This window comes from Pleurodeles waltl, chromosome 6 (genome assembly GCF_031143425.1).
Source record: "Pleurodeles waltl isolate 20211129_DDA chromosome 6, aPleWal1.hap1.20221129, whole genome shotgun sequence".
In the NCBI taxonomy this organism is placed as follows: Eukaryota; Metazoa; Chordata; class Amphibia; order Caudata; family Salamandridae; genus Pleurodeles; species Pleurodeles waltl.
In genome coordinates this window covers 1,186,378,997-1,186,394,788 of record NC_090445.1, presented here as the reverse complement: position 1 = coordinate 1,186,394,788, position 15,792 = coordinate 1,186,378,997, and the positions used below count along the sequence as shown (strand labels likewise).

The following is a 15,792-nucleotide window of genomic DNA, read 5'->3' as shown; positions in this document are numbered from 1 at the left end:
GGAGAAGAACAATGGAGACACTGACTGGAGTATAAGCTGCAACAATATTGTTACCTGATGAGCCGGATATTGAGGACATTACAGGAGAAGCCAATCAGTGACATGTGAACCGTGTACTAATAGAAGTTATAGATTTGATGTTTTATTTTTTTGGACAAAGTGTGAAAATGCAATCTCTTAACCAATGGGGACTTGGGAAGTAGTTTTAGGAAATCTAACTTAGCCGGACTGCACCAAGAGAAGGCGCATCATTCTCCCCATTCTGCTTGAGGGTTTATCTCAAGTCTTTCAAATTGCTTAAAGACTGCGTTTTCTGAACTTTGATGCTGAATCCTTAGGCCTTGCTGACTGCACTGAGTGTCCTGATGACGAAGACTATCTTAGCTTGCAAATCCATTTGAGGAGAGGTATATTATTACTGATGTGTTTCTTAAGACTGTTTGCTTTTTCTTTCTAGGTACCAACCGCACTATTTTGATAGAGCCATAGTTTGGATGTTTTCCAAATTTGTGTTTACTAAATTGTTTTGCATGAAGCCCAACATGTTGCTGCTAATCTTGTGTTAGTTAAAGGATCCTTATTAATGAAAGTCTGCCATAGGGAATAACTTTTGATGTCTTTTCTTTCCTGAATCTAAATGTATGTGATATCGTTTGTGTAATTATTTTTATTATTAATTTGCACTGTAACTTTATAATGTGTTGTGGTTCAAGCTTTGATTAGATTATGGCAGTGATTCTAACCGCGGCGGGCGGCGGTTGCCGACCGCCATGCGGTTACCGCCAAATGACCGCGGCGGCTATTCTGGCTTTCCCGCTGTGCTGGCGGGCGACCGCCAAAAGGCCGCCCGCCAGCACAGCGGGAAAGACCCAGCAACGATGAAGCCGGCTCCGAATGGAGCTGGCGGAGTTGCTGGAGTGCGACGGGTGCAGTAGCACCCGTCGCGAATTTCAGTGTCTGCTAGGCAGACACTGAAATTCTTTTTGGGGCCCTCTTACGGGGGCCCCTGCAGTGCCCATGCCATTGGCATGGGCACTGCAGGGGCCCCGTGGCACCCCCTACCGCCATCCTGTCCTGGCGGGAGACCCGCCAGGAACAGGATGGCGGTAGGGGGTGTCAGAATCCCCATGGCGGCGGAGCGCGCTCCGCCGCCATGGAGGATTCTCAAGGGCAGCGGGAAGTCGGCGGTACACCGCCGACTTTCCGTTTCTGGCCGCGGCTGAACCGCCGCGGTCAGAATGCCCAGCGGTGCACCGCCAGCCTGTTGGCGGTGCTACCGCGGTCATTCGCCCTGGCGGATTTTACCGCCAGGGTTAGAATGACCACCTATGTTTCTTTTGCCGCTTTGGACAGCCAGTGATGTTTCTGTATGTTAATCATTTGATTTTGAGATTATTTTACGTGACCTTAGCATTATTAATATAGGGAAATAAATATTCTAACTTTTACTAAAAGGTGTGGTTATTCATGACTGAAAGGTCATGGTGTGTGAAAAGTTCTGACTCCTATTGATTATTAATGTCATTGATTATTGGTGTTGATGATTAATTATTGATTATTGATCTGCATGTACTGGAGACATGGTGGGAACATCTTAATTGCGAGTCAAAAGGTTCATCGACCTATTCGCGTCCCCTTATAAGTTTACTTATTAAGGTCAGACGTGCTAACATGAGCTGCAAGCGTCACCTCAAACTGCAACTTGGTCGAGATGCATAAAAGTAAAAAAGAAAATATTCTCCTGCCCAGTTCTGCTCAATCCTGAATTCTGAAGTTAAAATGAATTGCAAAGTTTTGAAATATGCTAACTTTTAAACTAGGGCTATAATAGCTCCTGCAACTGTAAGTCCAAAGAAAATTTGTACTGTTATACTGAAAGTTAACGAAAGCCAATCTCACCATCTGCAAATAGCTTCCCATCCTGTTCTTAAAGCTTAGGCGCTGGTTACAACTTCCAGGTAATTCCTTTTCTGGCGCAAACTCCTTTCTGCACTTGAACAATTTGGACATTATTTATTCACAAGCTAACTGTGGAAGCCTTTTAGCTCATGTGCAAATTGTGCACAACTATGCATTATTAGCCTACGAGATTTGCTGAGGATAGAATCTTGTTTTCTAGTGGATCATGTCACTTTCCCAGGGAATTTGGTGAAGATCATAGCCGGTAGGGTAACAAAACCTGATGGGGCACCCCTGCAAAGTGCATGGAACCCCCCTTCTGGACACACCCAGGAGGTCTCATCCAGGGTACAGTGCTGAGGGGGTCCTTTGGAGCTCAGGGCCCCCTTGAACCTTTGTTATGCCACAGATAATAGCAACTTTTTTGGAGACAATTAACCAAGACTGGACTCAGCCAAACTGGTGGCAAAGAGCCATGCAACAGTGAAGTAGCAGAGGCTAAACACAGCTTGTCTACATGCTCTTTGCTGAGGGAAAAAAATAAGCCATTTTTATGTGCTGATCACTTTTTGACCACCAACAGTTTAACAAAGGAAGTAGGGGTGGGCAGATTATTCCATTCCACCCACGGAATTGGCAGAATTTTTGTGACTGTTGTTACTCTTGTAACACGGAGTTCCAGTCACTCTGACTTTTTTCTAGTGTGAGGCTTTTGAACAGTAAGTTGGTGAGTGCAAGTGGGATCTGGCATCCCCTAGTGTGATTTCCGGCCACTAGGAGGACATATGGTGAGATTTGTCTAGCACAGGCGGTCACAACCGTTTACAGTCAGAAGGCTGCTGCTCGAGCAGAAAATCTACTTGAGCGGCAGAAAAATCAACATAAGTAGCTGCACCCTCTGGCTCACTGTGTGGTGCCACTTGGGCTTATTTTTCATCCCAGAATGCACCACCAGCACTAAATCACAGAGTGGGCAGTGCAACGTGCCTATTTCGGCCCCTTGGTGGAACTCTGTGGAATCTCACTGAGTTTTTATGTAACTCTGCAGAATTCTACAGTCAAATTATGTGACTTCCACCATCCCTAAAAAGAAGGGAGCTGCATTTATCATTCCCTAAGACAAAAAATGTAAAGTCCTTGATTGTTTTTGGACCCTGGCCTGCTCCACTCCCTAAAACTAGGCCACATGTTCCAGTCTGTGGTATAACTTTAATTTTCTTTCTCACGTAAAAGTTTGCAGTTTAAGGTATTCTGCCTAATTCAATACTCTTATGATTAGACCTTAGGTAATTTTAGGTAAACTCTTTCATGGAGGAGCAAGCGATAGCTGGCACCTCAACACTTAGAACCTTTACTTCTCCTCTTGACTTATGCTCAGATTTGACCTCAAACCAAGCAACCTGGACTTCTCATCTGGGCTGCTTCGACTTGCTGCTCAATTCCATTCAGGCCCAGTCTTTTCTATGGTAAATGCCCTTGTGTCCTGCTGCACTCCAATAGTTCTTCTGGTCCAAGAAAATGCTTTGGAAGGTTTCCATCTTGCCCTTTAAAGAGGTATTGCTTGCATTTCCTTGGTGGGGGGAATTGGTGAGTCGCCCCTCCCTAAACCCCTCCCTCCCATTGAAACTCTCAGACACTGCCTGTCGTGTTCTGACCTTTTCTTTCTGCAAGTGCTTAGCCCTTTCTTACCAGGACCAATACAATGATGTTTACTGCCTTAGTAAACTGATGCTTTTTTGTTGGTTCTCATGGTATGGCGGTACATCTGTTCCTTGTTAATGACAACATGTTGCATGCCTGCTCATAACACCATAGCTGTCCAACTAGTGGTGTTCTGCATTTGTTCTGAACTCTGTCTTTCTTGGTATATCTCTTCCAGGTTATAAAAAATTGGGTTAATGTTTGAGGAAGGTGGAAGCCTCAGTCAGGCAACAACCACAATCTTTGTCAGAATGAAGCACAAAGGTCACTAAATTAATCTGTACTTAAGCCTCTGTTGGCTTGGCACAAAAGCATTCAGACTTACTTTAGAGGAAATGTGTGAAGTATTTATGCAGTACACAAATAGTAGTAAAGTGAAAACACAGCAAAAAGAAAAATCCCAAACCAATTTAGAAAAACTGAGTAAAAGTTAATAAATAAAATTTATCAGGATGATAAAAATGCAGTCAGAAGAACCAAAGTTATTTAATTATTAAGTGTTTCGGGAAATTAGTGCCTAAAAGGAAAAAGCTCCACTTGCAGTCATCTGGGGCGCTCTAGACCGGGGAAAGTCACAAGTTCAGTCTGACCCTGATGGACTGTGGGACGGATACAGAGACCAAGTTAGTCTTACTGAATACTCACCTTCTCAAGTCTGGCACGTAGAGGTCCGTTTGCAGTGTAGGACCCCACAAGGAGTCCAACTTAAGGATTTTCACCTTTTTCTTCTTTGAGGAGGTTCCACTGATGTCCAAGTCTGGGGGCACCTCTTGGGGATCTTGACTCACTCCAGCAGAGGCCAGTAGCAGGGCTCAGGTAGGTCCAGGCAGATATAGTTGCAACAGGTCAGCTGAACAGTTGAAGGGAGGTCTCTGGAAGCATGCTGTGTCTCTGTAGCACACACAACAGCTCCACCAACCGACCATTGGAGTCACTTAGTGTAGGCTGGAATGAAGACAAAAAGCTCTAGCCCTTCTTCAGACAGCAAAACAGTCCTTCTAGCAGCAAGGTAGTCCTTCAAACAGCAGGGCAGTCCTTCAGAATCTTTCCCAGTCCAGGAGTGTTTTGAGGAGGGCTCCTGAAGGTCCTATTTATATACCTAGTGCCAGCCTTTGTGTGGGGGGATTGGTTCTATAAAGTTCCTCCCTTTCCTGTGGTCAGGGCTACAAGCTGTCTGGAGTGACAAAAGGCAGGGCAGGCCTAGTGTCAGATTACTTTGTGTGTGCTGGAAACAAAACCGTTGCAGGGCAGGGTACAGATCCGCCCAACCATCCTTTTAGGAAGGCCCTCTCTTAGCTCCCTTCAGGATCTATTGTTCACTGTCTTGGACCAATAAGCATTGTTAATGAAGGAGTCATTAACAGACCTGGGCAGCTGGAAGCTCTTAGAACATCTACGAAACCTTTGGGCAGGAAAATGTCAGCTTTCTAAAAGTAGCATTTTCAAAATTGTATTCTAAAATCTAACTTTCCCATTAAGTAAGATTTCAAATTACAATTTGTTTGAGTGTAAACAGCATATCTCTATCTGATGCCAATCCAAAGTTAGCACTTATCAATTAATATCAATGATCCTTCCAAGAAGCAGTGGTACGCTGCATTCACAATCGAACATGAGTCTGCTGCCGTGAGAAAACTGTTGTCTCATCAATTTTAGAATAAACTCAGAACAGTTATATGCATGGAAGTGTTGCTCATGAGCCTTGAAGATCGGAAAACAAAGTGAATATGAAAGACACAATTGAGAGAATAATACAGTTGTTCAAATTATAGGTGCTCCAAATGTCACAGTCTCAGAATACATTAGAAGAGTCAAGCAGTGATGTTTTTTTATCTGTGCTATCACTAAGGAAGACATGGCTCTCTGAATTACCCCTCTATTTCAAAATATGTATTGCATGTCAATACAGGTAGAGATGATTTTTTAAACTCTTAGGCAACATCAACAATGTTACTCTTTTGAACAGGTGTAGAAACCTCATCACTAAGTAACGAAGGCTAAAGGTACAAAAGGACTTTGTATGTGCAAAACGAAGATAGAGGAAAGGCACTTGCTTTTTAAATGTGAAGGCCAACATTGCAGTGCATAAAGAAGCACTGCAGTTCAAAACTGGCACTGGAAATTACAAAGCTCACATTGTGAACTGATACCAGTGACAGGAAGCAGCATGTGGACTCAGGGGCTGCACTCGGCAGTGAACTGAGAATTTCTGCATGCCTCCTACAGGATATGTGTCTTCACATTCCCGATTGAGTGGGGTGATTCCAGTGCTCCGGTCACCAGTCCAGAATGTGGGTGATGGTGCTTCTTTGGCATCCTCAGTTGCCCAAGAGGGTCGGACCAGTTGCAGTTCTCATTGCTTCCAGTGACCTCCGGGTCACCTCTGCCCACAGTCTATGGGCTCCAGCAGGATCTAAACAGCACATGTATTCCCAGCAGCCCCTCCAGGTATGTGAGGTTGCTGCACAGCTGGCACACAAGGGTTTACTACAGTGGCTCCTTCTGGCATACGGTGTCACTGCAGCATTACCGCTCAAGGCTTCAGCTCTTAACGCACAGCAATCTTTTCCACAGCTATCTTTACATTGGCCTTCTCCTGACATACAGGGTCATTGGCTCAGTCCTGCACACGAGCAGTGGCCCGAGTGATGCAGTAGCTGTTCCTCACACCTCTCACAGGAAGTCCACTCAACAGGGTTCCCCACTGGACCATGTTCCCTCCAACACTCTTCTTTTCCTCACTGAGCACACTGGTTTTGGCAAGCAGTAAGTCACTGGTACCCCGGGCTCGAAGGCAGGTGGTCTAGGATTCAATTTTGGGTGTCTCAACATCCCCTTCTTATAGTCCATTTCCGGAACCAAATGTGATTTAGGGTCCCAGTCTTTGAAGTTTTATGTTCATGTTCTGCATCTTTTGAAGTATCTACTTTTCTGTTCCCGCTTCCAATTGAAAAGCTGCCTGTCACAGCAGGGATGACTCTGAAGCTGATAGTCCCACAACCAGGCCATGGGAGTGACTAGAGTTCATGGCTGGATGTCAGCTACAGTGATATGTGTCTCAAAAGGTAAGGTCAGGACTCCAAGCCCTACTCTTTATGATTCTCTTAACGACCCCATCTCCTTCCTGAGAGGTGCCCAGACCCCCTCCTCGTGACTTCTCATTGAATCAAAGAGCACTCATTGAAGTGTACAGGGGAGGCCAGGTCCTGCCCTTCCCAGCGTGTGTACCACCCATTGTACAGGAATGCAGCAATCCACACATCTGTCTGGGGGATTTAGCTACCTCCAGTACATGTTTTACCATGCAGGTCCGAGTCTCCCAAAATAGAACCCAGGGCTCTCCATGTATCGTACCATCCACAGGCATGCATAACCCAGTGCATATATACAGCATACATACTTTGCACAGTACTGTATCCTCCATGTACTGTACCACTCACACTCAAAAATACTTTCAGCAAGCGCATTTGGCATGCACTCACTGCCCAGCATTGTGTCCTTTAGGTACAGATTCACTCACAGGCAAACACAGATCCAGCATGTGCATTTAACATGCACGCAACGCACCCTTCACATACTGCACCATTTGCAGGTACACATACATCCATCATGTGCGTCTAACATGCACTGCACTCACATCACTACATCCTTCAGGTGCTGTGCCACTCATGAGCACATGCACATCCAGCACATGCATACACCACTACTAAGTATTGCATTATCCCTGTATGGCACCCTCCCTAGGTTCTCATACACCCAGCACAGATGCACCACTCCTGCTCAGCACTTTACACCAACCTGGTGTAGGCCAAGGGTAAATTAGGTATACAGCAGTGGAAGCTTTAAAAAGCAAGTAAGGTTGTAGGCTTACACTGAAACAGGTTAAAAAGGAACTATTCACTCCTAATCATCACTACAGTGTTTGCTGCCACCAACAAGCTCGTGCTGCTCAACGCCTAGTGAAGGCAGTAGCCCTCCACCACTTTGATGATAGAATTTTGGATTTCCCTCCCGATCCAACATGACTTCAATCTGTGTGACAACTCTATGTTATGTCACACATGCATGATCAGTGTTTGCCCATGACAATAAAATCAGCCTTAGGGATCCAGACATTAGTACTGTTGGGCACTCAGGGCAGGGGTGCACGTCCATTATCCTGAAGCGAATTGTTCCATCCCAACAGTGTGCTAATCAGAGGGAAAGGCAGCTATCTCTTCATTGATGTCATTAGTGATATCACCGGCCATGTCATGAGTGATGTAATATGTGAGGTCATAAGCAGTGCATTATGGGAGCGCAAGTTCTAGTTAGCTCAGGTAACTATAACTGATGAATTTCTATGGTTTTGTATGAGTAAAATCAGAAACTAACTATAACGTCCATGTAACCTTTGGTTTTTTCAGTGAATTTCTAAGGTTTTTAAATTCTATTTATTAACTATTACGCCTCTGTAAGTTTTTTTAATTCTATTTGCTAACTTTAATGTCCCTTTACCTTTCTGTATTTTTATGGAACTTTTAAGGTTTGTTAAAGTGTATTTTAAAACTATAACTTGTGTTTAATGTGTGGGTTTCTTTAGGTAATTTTACATTTTTTCTCATACATTCTTGGATAGTAACCCCAGATGTCTGGGGAAAAAGTGTAAGGAATCTTCTCTTTAATCTCTCTGCCACAAAGAAATACACCATCACTGTACAATGTTGCAAATCGAATTGAACAGCCCAATCCTTTTTATGAAAGTGCTGCTGATACTGTTTTGTACTTTATTCACTATTTACACAGTTCTGAAGTAGTATTGTCATATATATATTTTTTTAACTTAATTGTGTAACCGCGGCGCCAACCACAGTTCAGAAGAAGCAGAGCACTAAAGCTCTATGGTTGCCGTTCCGATCATGTGACTGGAATGAATCCGCGGTTTGGATCCGTGGATTCATAATAATTATTTTTCTTTAAAAAAATAATTGCAATATGCACCCCATTCGTTCCCATATAAACATAAGACAGAACATATTTATAACTCACAAACATATTTTATTTATTTACAATAGAACACAAACATTATATCACAATTTTCATGCAACAGTGACTCCAGTTCAGAACCATGGAGCAGCTAAACGTGTGAAGAGCAATCTGGCATTTCATTGGTTACTTTTGAATCACACCTTTCTTGGGGTCGGGTCACTCCCTAAAACAGCTATTATTCTGCTAGCTCTTGAGGGAGAAGCATCTCAGCTGTGATACTCCTGCTACAGAACTTTCCAGAATGTCTGTAGGGAGTTCTCCACCACCACCTGCACAGTCTCAAGATATTCCTGAAGAAGATAATTCCCAACAGGTGCCTTCTTCATGTAAAAAAGTGAGTGATGTATGGAAAGTTGTTACCATACATAGTGGGGAAAACAAGTCAGTGCAAGAATTGTAAAATGCAATCTCTGTGAAAAAAACTTCTCTCGCAGTACATCAAAGTAGTACAGCCATGGAACGTTGAGTATGTGGAAACATCTGCACACAATCCACGAACGGGCATACCAACGAATGCTGAGAGAAAAAGTGACACATTGCGATGCAGAACATCATACATCATCATCTAGCCAAGCTACTGCTCAGAATATCAGTATGCCAGCTACGAGCACCAAAATAGGTTAAATGGTAACATCCTACAGCATCTGCCATAATCCTGTGGTTGCAAAAGTTAAAAATGCCAAGGACCTCTTTTTCCAGGTCAAAAACCACAGTTGCAATTTTTTTTCACGAACATTTTCTAGCTGGTATTGCATACTGTTGCAAAAGTATTGCATTTAAGTTTCTCCAGTTTCCAATGCATTTGGAACAAAAACAAAAATAAAAAATAAATAAAAACTTGTTCTATCAAAAACTACAAAAAACGGTTCTTGTTAGAACCATCACTGAATAAAACAAAGAGCTGTGTTTGAGTCTTTATTACTCATCAGTATTTTCATACCTGTGTGAGTCCATATGTAACTTTTCATTTACTTGTATAAGTTTATTTATCAGTTTTGGTCTAGGTGTCTCAATCTATTCATAATTGTGTCCCTGGGTGTGTTACTGTATGTGTAAATCTGATCCTGGATATGTCATTGTATATTATTGTGTCTACCTGTATGTTGGAATGGAAGCATTACTATATAACTGGCTTTGTTAGTTTCTGCATTAGTGTCTGCCTGGGTCTCTTAGCATATGCATCAGTGTGTATCTCGGTGTGTTAGTGTGTGTATTAATGTGTCTCTGGATGTATTAATCTATACATCAGTCCGCATCTGAGTGTGTCGGTGTATGTAATTATGTGGGCCAGGCTTTTTTAGTGCATGCATCATTTTGCAATTGGGTGTGTCAGTGTATGCAGTAGTTTGTAAATGACTGTCTTAGTGTATGCATGAGTTTCTGCCTGGCTATGTCAGTGTATGTATCAGTGTGTGCTTGTGTGTGGTAGTTTGTACATTAGTGTACTCCTAGGTGTGTGAGTGTCACTCTATCCATCTCTCTCTACCTGGGTGTCTCAGTGTATACATCACTGTACATCTGAATGATTCTCTGAATACATCAGTGTCCACTTTGTTGCATCACTGCATGCACCAATATGTGCCAGGATCTGTCAGTAAATGCATAATTGCATCCCTGGATGTAAATGTAAGACAGTGTGTCTGGATGTATCACTGTATGTATCAGTGAGTGCCTTGCTCTCAAAGTCTATAGATAAGAGTGTATCTCTATGTCCCACTATATGCATTACTGCATACCTAAGTGTCTCAGTGTATATGTCAGGGTATCCCTGGATGTGTCCGTGTATGTATCACTGTCACCTAGTGGTAGAAATGGGGTCTTTGTTTGGCAGTCAGGTTACCCCCTGCCCAAGCAAGGACCCTCACTCTAGTCACGGTAAAGGAGAATCACACTCAGTTAACCCACGCTCACCCCCTTGGTAGCTAGGCACGAGCAGGCAGGCTTAACTTAGAGACAATGTGTTAAGTATTTGTACACACCCACACAGTAATACAGTGATCCACTGCAAAATGACACAACACAGGTTCAGAAAAACAGTAATTATTTTATCTAAAGAAACAAGACCAAATACGATAAAAATCCACAATATACAGTTAAAAATTCGAATTTAGCATTTAAAAGCATGAAAACAGTGCCTTGAGGCAAAAATATTGAAAGTTGGTATTATGCGGCATTGTGACGGAGTCGTTTCCTACAATGTGATGCCAATGGCACCTTTTACAGAGTTGTTCAACCCCCAGGTACAGTACCTTAATAAACAAGTAGAAAACAGGCCGGTGCACGGAGTTGGTGAGAGCGGCGTCAGTGGGTCCAATGCGGTGTCAGTTCCAGTGCCACGAGGCAGAAGGACCTCGCAGAGGTGTCAATTAGCGGCGTCGGGTTCTCACTGCAGGACGGTGGAGGTGAAGCAGCATCAGATGCGAAGTCGGTCCCTTGGTTCCGGCAGATTCGAAGCCCGGTGGAGTCACGATACTCCGGGGCAACCTCACAGGGTCACGATGATGTCACAGGGCCACAGGCGATGCGATGGTGTCGGATCATCGCAGATGTTGGACTTACGACACTCCAGTGTTAGCGAAGTCGAGGGGAATCTGCAGCTTCAGCGACACAAGGCCTACAGGGTCATCAGACTTCTACGAGGTCCTCGGCCTCGGGCAGGTGGCGTCGCGGTTCTCGGGTAGTTACGTCAGCCTACTGGGTCATTGGATTTGTCGCACTCAGCAAGGTCCACAGCCTCAGGGCAGGCGGCAGCGCGGTTCCCGGCAGCAGCGTCCTTTGCGAAGTCGCATGGCATCATCCGGCACAGTTAGACTGGTTTTTCTCCAAGAATTCACTTCCAAGGGTCCAGGAACTGGAATGGTATCCTCTGGCAAGCTAGAGTCCACAGCAAGTAGACTCGGATCTGGTTGGTGAAGCCTTTGCTGTCCCTGATGTTTCAAAACAGGAGGCAAGCTCTATCCAAGCCCTTGGAGTTACCTCTCAAGCAGGAATGCAACAAAGTCCAGTCTCTGTCCCCTTGCACAGGTAGAAGTAGCAACTGCAGTATAGCTCAAAACAGCACAGTTACATCCCAGGGCAGCACTTCTCCTCAGCTCTTCAGCTCTTCTCCAGGCAGAGGTTCCTCTTAAAACCTTGAAGTAATCTTCAAGTCTGGGGTTTTGGGTCCAATACTTATACCCCTTTCTGCCTTTGAAGTTGGCAAGCTTCAAAGTAAAGTCTCAAGTGTTTGTAAGATCATTTTTCGTCCAGGCCAGGCCCCAGCCACACAACAGGGGGTTGGAGACTGAATTGTGTGAGGGCAGGCACAGCCCATTCAGATGTGAGTGACCACTCCTCCCCTCCCTTCCGGCACAGATGGCTCATCAGAATATGCAGGCTACACCCCAGCTCCCTTTGTGTCACTGTCTAGAGAGAGGTGCAAACAGCCCAGCTGTCAAACTGACCCAGACAGGAAATCCACAAACAGGCAGAGTCACAGAATGGTTTACGCAAGAAAATGCCTACTTTCTAAAAGTGGCATTTTCAAACACACAATCTAAAAACCAACTTCAGAAAAAGATGTATTTTTAAATTGTGAGCTCAGAGACCCTAAACTCCAATTTATATCTGCTCCCAAAGGGAATCTGCACTTCAATAACATTCAAAGGCAGTCCCCATGTTAACCTATGAGAGAGATAGGCCTCGCAACAGTAAAACCCGAATTCAGCAGTATTTCACTGTTAGGACATCTAAAACACATAAGTACATGTCCCACCATTAACATACACTGCACCCTGCCCATGGAACTACCTAGGACCTACCTTAGGAGTGCCTTAAATTTACAAAAAGGGAAGGTTTAGGCCTGGCAAGTGGGTACACTTTCCAAGTCGAATTGGCAGTTTTAAGCTGCACACACAGACACTGCAGTGCCAGGTTTGAGCCATGTTTACAGGCCTACTAATGTGGGTGGCATAACAAGTGCTGCAGGCCCATAAGAAACACCAAAAGGATGATGGATTGAGTGTTGAAACTTTTCAAACACTCACCCCCAGTCACAGATCTGGGTTTAATCCATTGTTCTTTTGCTCACCATGCCACCCCAGTTTGGACCCAGCCATATGCGAATCAGCCTTGATGCTGATCCCCATGAGTACAGTCCAGCCCGAACTGCCAGGCCTGGTCCTCTCTGGACGGAAACAAGCATTCTGGGACCGGTTTCAGGGAATCATCCTTCATCAGCCAAGCTAGCTTGAATCCAGTGGCACAGTGAGCAAGGGACCCACATCTGGGCATACCCTTCCCACTTAGGGCAACTTTAGCAACACAAAAGAATGATGGATGGAGTGTTGAAACTTTTGAGACACTCAACCCCAGTCACAGATCTGGGTTTAATCCATTGTACATGTGACAGTAGATGTAACTGTATCTCTGTAGCTGTGAGAGTGGGTGTGACAGTGTCTGCCTGCATGTCAGACTGGGTGTGAGAGTGTCTCTCTGTGTATAATACTGAATTTGAGGGTGTCTCTATTAGAATTTTCAATTTTTTCTTTATGTTTTCTGAGCTCTGTGGATTCAATCGCGGATTCTCACTGGGCTGCACTGGGGCCCACGGGTGGATCCACGGATCTCATGAAGCATATAAAAAATATAATTAAATTTCAAAGGCATTATTTGTCTGTCACCACAACTATAATCCCCCAATGGGTCAGGGAACTGTACCCTGATCCCATCAACTCAATTGCACCCCACATTTTAGCCCTGGGGACCATTTACCAAGAAAAGAAAATGGCGGCCGCAACATTTCTCTCAGGTTGCGGGCAGCCAATCAGATTCTTCCTCTGGTGCTGGGATCTGCGGATCGACCCACAGTGGATCCACGTCCCTATATATCTATATTGTTTGGCCTTAACTTTCTCCAAAACTACTGAACGGATTCACACCAAATCACAAAAAGCGTGATCTGTTGAACAGAATCCAACTTCGTGCCATATGTGGTGTAATTCCGTTCAGTGATTTGGGCTGTAGGCATGCCTAAAGGTCCTATGGAAAAATGAATCGGGAAAAATGCATTTTGGGACCCCTTCTTCTTCTCTGCCCCCGCTTGACAGAACACCCCGAAACTTTCAAGACAGAAGCTGATCTTAGCAAAGTATAAGTTTTGAACATTTCGTGAAGATTCGTCAAGCGGCACCAAAGTTATAGGCAAAACAAAAAGCAGTCTTTCTATAGAAACTAGGTCCTAACTATAATTACCTACTGGCAACTGCCAGTAGGTCATATATATATATATATATATATATATTGTCATACAAAAGGTCAGAGTCAAAATCTCAGCGGCGCACTCAGCTGCCGGTGCTGGTGACAGAGGAGACTAACCTTGAATAAATTATGTATCCCAAAAAATTGTTCACTGCAGTCCAAAGAATCCAATTATAGCATTTATTGTTCAAACAATCAGCAACCATTGCTGATTGAACAATAAACGCTATAACTGGATTCTTTGGAATGTGGTGAACAATTATTTAGATACACACACACACACACATATATATATATGTATATATATATATATATATCTCAACTCCAAAAGATCCAAACAGGTGCGCTCTTCTCATGTCGGTGCCCGCATGGGAAGGACCTATTCCCATCAATAATCTTAACACCAGTTTGACAATTAAGTCAAAAATGAGGCACTCACAGGATTACAGCAGATTGCTTTTATTACATAACAGGGCCCCAAACAAACTAACATATATATATATATATATATATATATATATATATATATATATATATATATAAATATATATATATATATATATATATATATAAATATAAATATATATATATATAAATGTATATACATATATTTATTTATATGTATGTATATATATATATATGTATTCAACAATAAAAAAGAAACACTAACTAGTGTCACCATACAAGGCAATAACTGAAAAAATGTAAATTAAAAGAACACTGGCCATTAAAACAAACTGTATAAAAAATTAACCAATAAAATTATTGTACAATCAATTTAACTAACAATATATAAGGCACACAAAATGTGATCGCTTACTTCTCCAAAGACTACAAAAACTGCAAGAAGACACATTTTCCAAATGCAACCTGAAAACAGAAGTGGTTACATTTACGCAACTAACTTCCAAAGTAAGTAAAAGATTTATTTGTACTAATTTATAAATGATTTGCTTAAAAAAGTGCATCAGAAATACAAATGCTTGTTATGTACATAAGTATGATTGTTATCTTAATAAAGGAAAAAAGATTAAACAAACAATGACCAACATTCAGGATTTCATTAATAGAAAAATCCCAAAGAACATCATCAACACTAAATAATCATAATACAAAAATCCCTAGGATCCATTTTGGGCCTCACTTCCCTAAAGTGCTTTGAGTGCATAAAGTGCTTGATATACGTAGAATATTGAAGGGTACAGACATCAGTACCATAAACATGCCTATGAATGCAAAACAGATGTCATTTCATCTCTCAGACTACTGCTTCACACCGTAACTGGACAACAGGAATTAATCCAATCTACAAGCAGTCCCCAGATTTTCATTCCATTCCGCCTGACCTTCCTTCCCTTATGCCGATACAGCGCATTCTCCAGATTAAACAATGATATGAGTCTTCACAGCCATTGCTGAAAGAATTGGGGTTATGGATTGAGCCATGCAGCAGCTATACAACTATGACACACAGCCACAGCAATAACAATTAAAGACCTTCTCTCAGTGGCATCTGGTGTCTCCTGTACCCCCAAGAATATAATTTTCGGAGTAAGTATCAAATTGAAATTTACCACTTCCCTCAAAAAAATTTGAAATCACTAACTTCAGTGGATCCAGCTTTGGGCAAGTTGAAAACATATGTAAAAGATCTGCTAAGGAGCACTGACACTGTGGGCAGCGTGTCCCCTCAATTCCCCCCTCCCACTTAGCAATCTTTGCAGGGGTAATATATAAATAAAACATTGTCTAGTATAGTGTGGCTGAGCTCCAGAGATTCATAAAAAGCTAAGAACATTTATATCCAGTCTTAATTGCCACTTGCCCTTATGCTTCTCTAAATCATCAAGTTGTCTAGAGCTAAGAACTGAGTATAACATGCTTATTGAACACTCCCCTGCTCCTATCAATACCTCCATAAGAGGA

At 43.0% G+C, this 15,792-nt stretch overlaps 1 protein-coding gene across 1 annotated transcript in view; it reads right to left on the bottom strand.

Annotated features, from left to right (window-relative positions):
• Positions 1–15,792, bottom strand: part of LOC138300730 (uncharacterized) — a 1,597,374-nt gene that overhangs the window by 1,300,360 nt on the left and 281,222 nt on the right. The gene's annotated exons all lie outside the window — the stretch shown is intronic.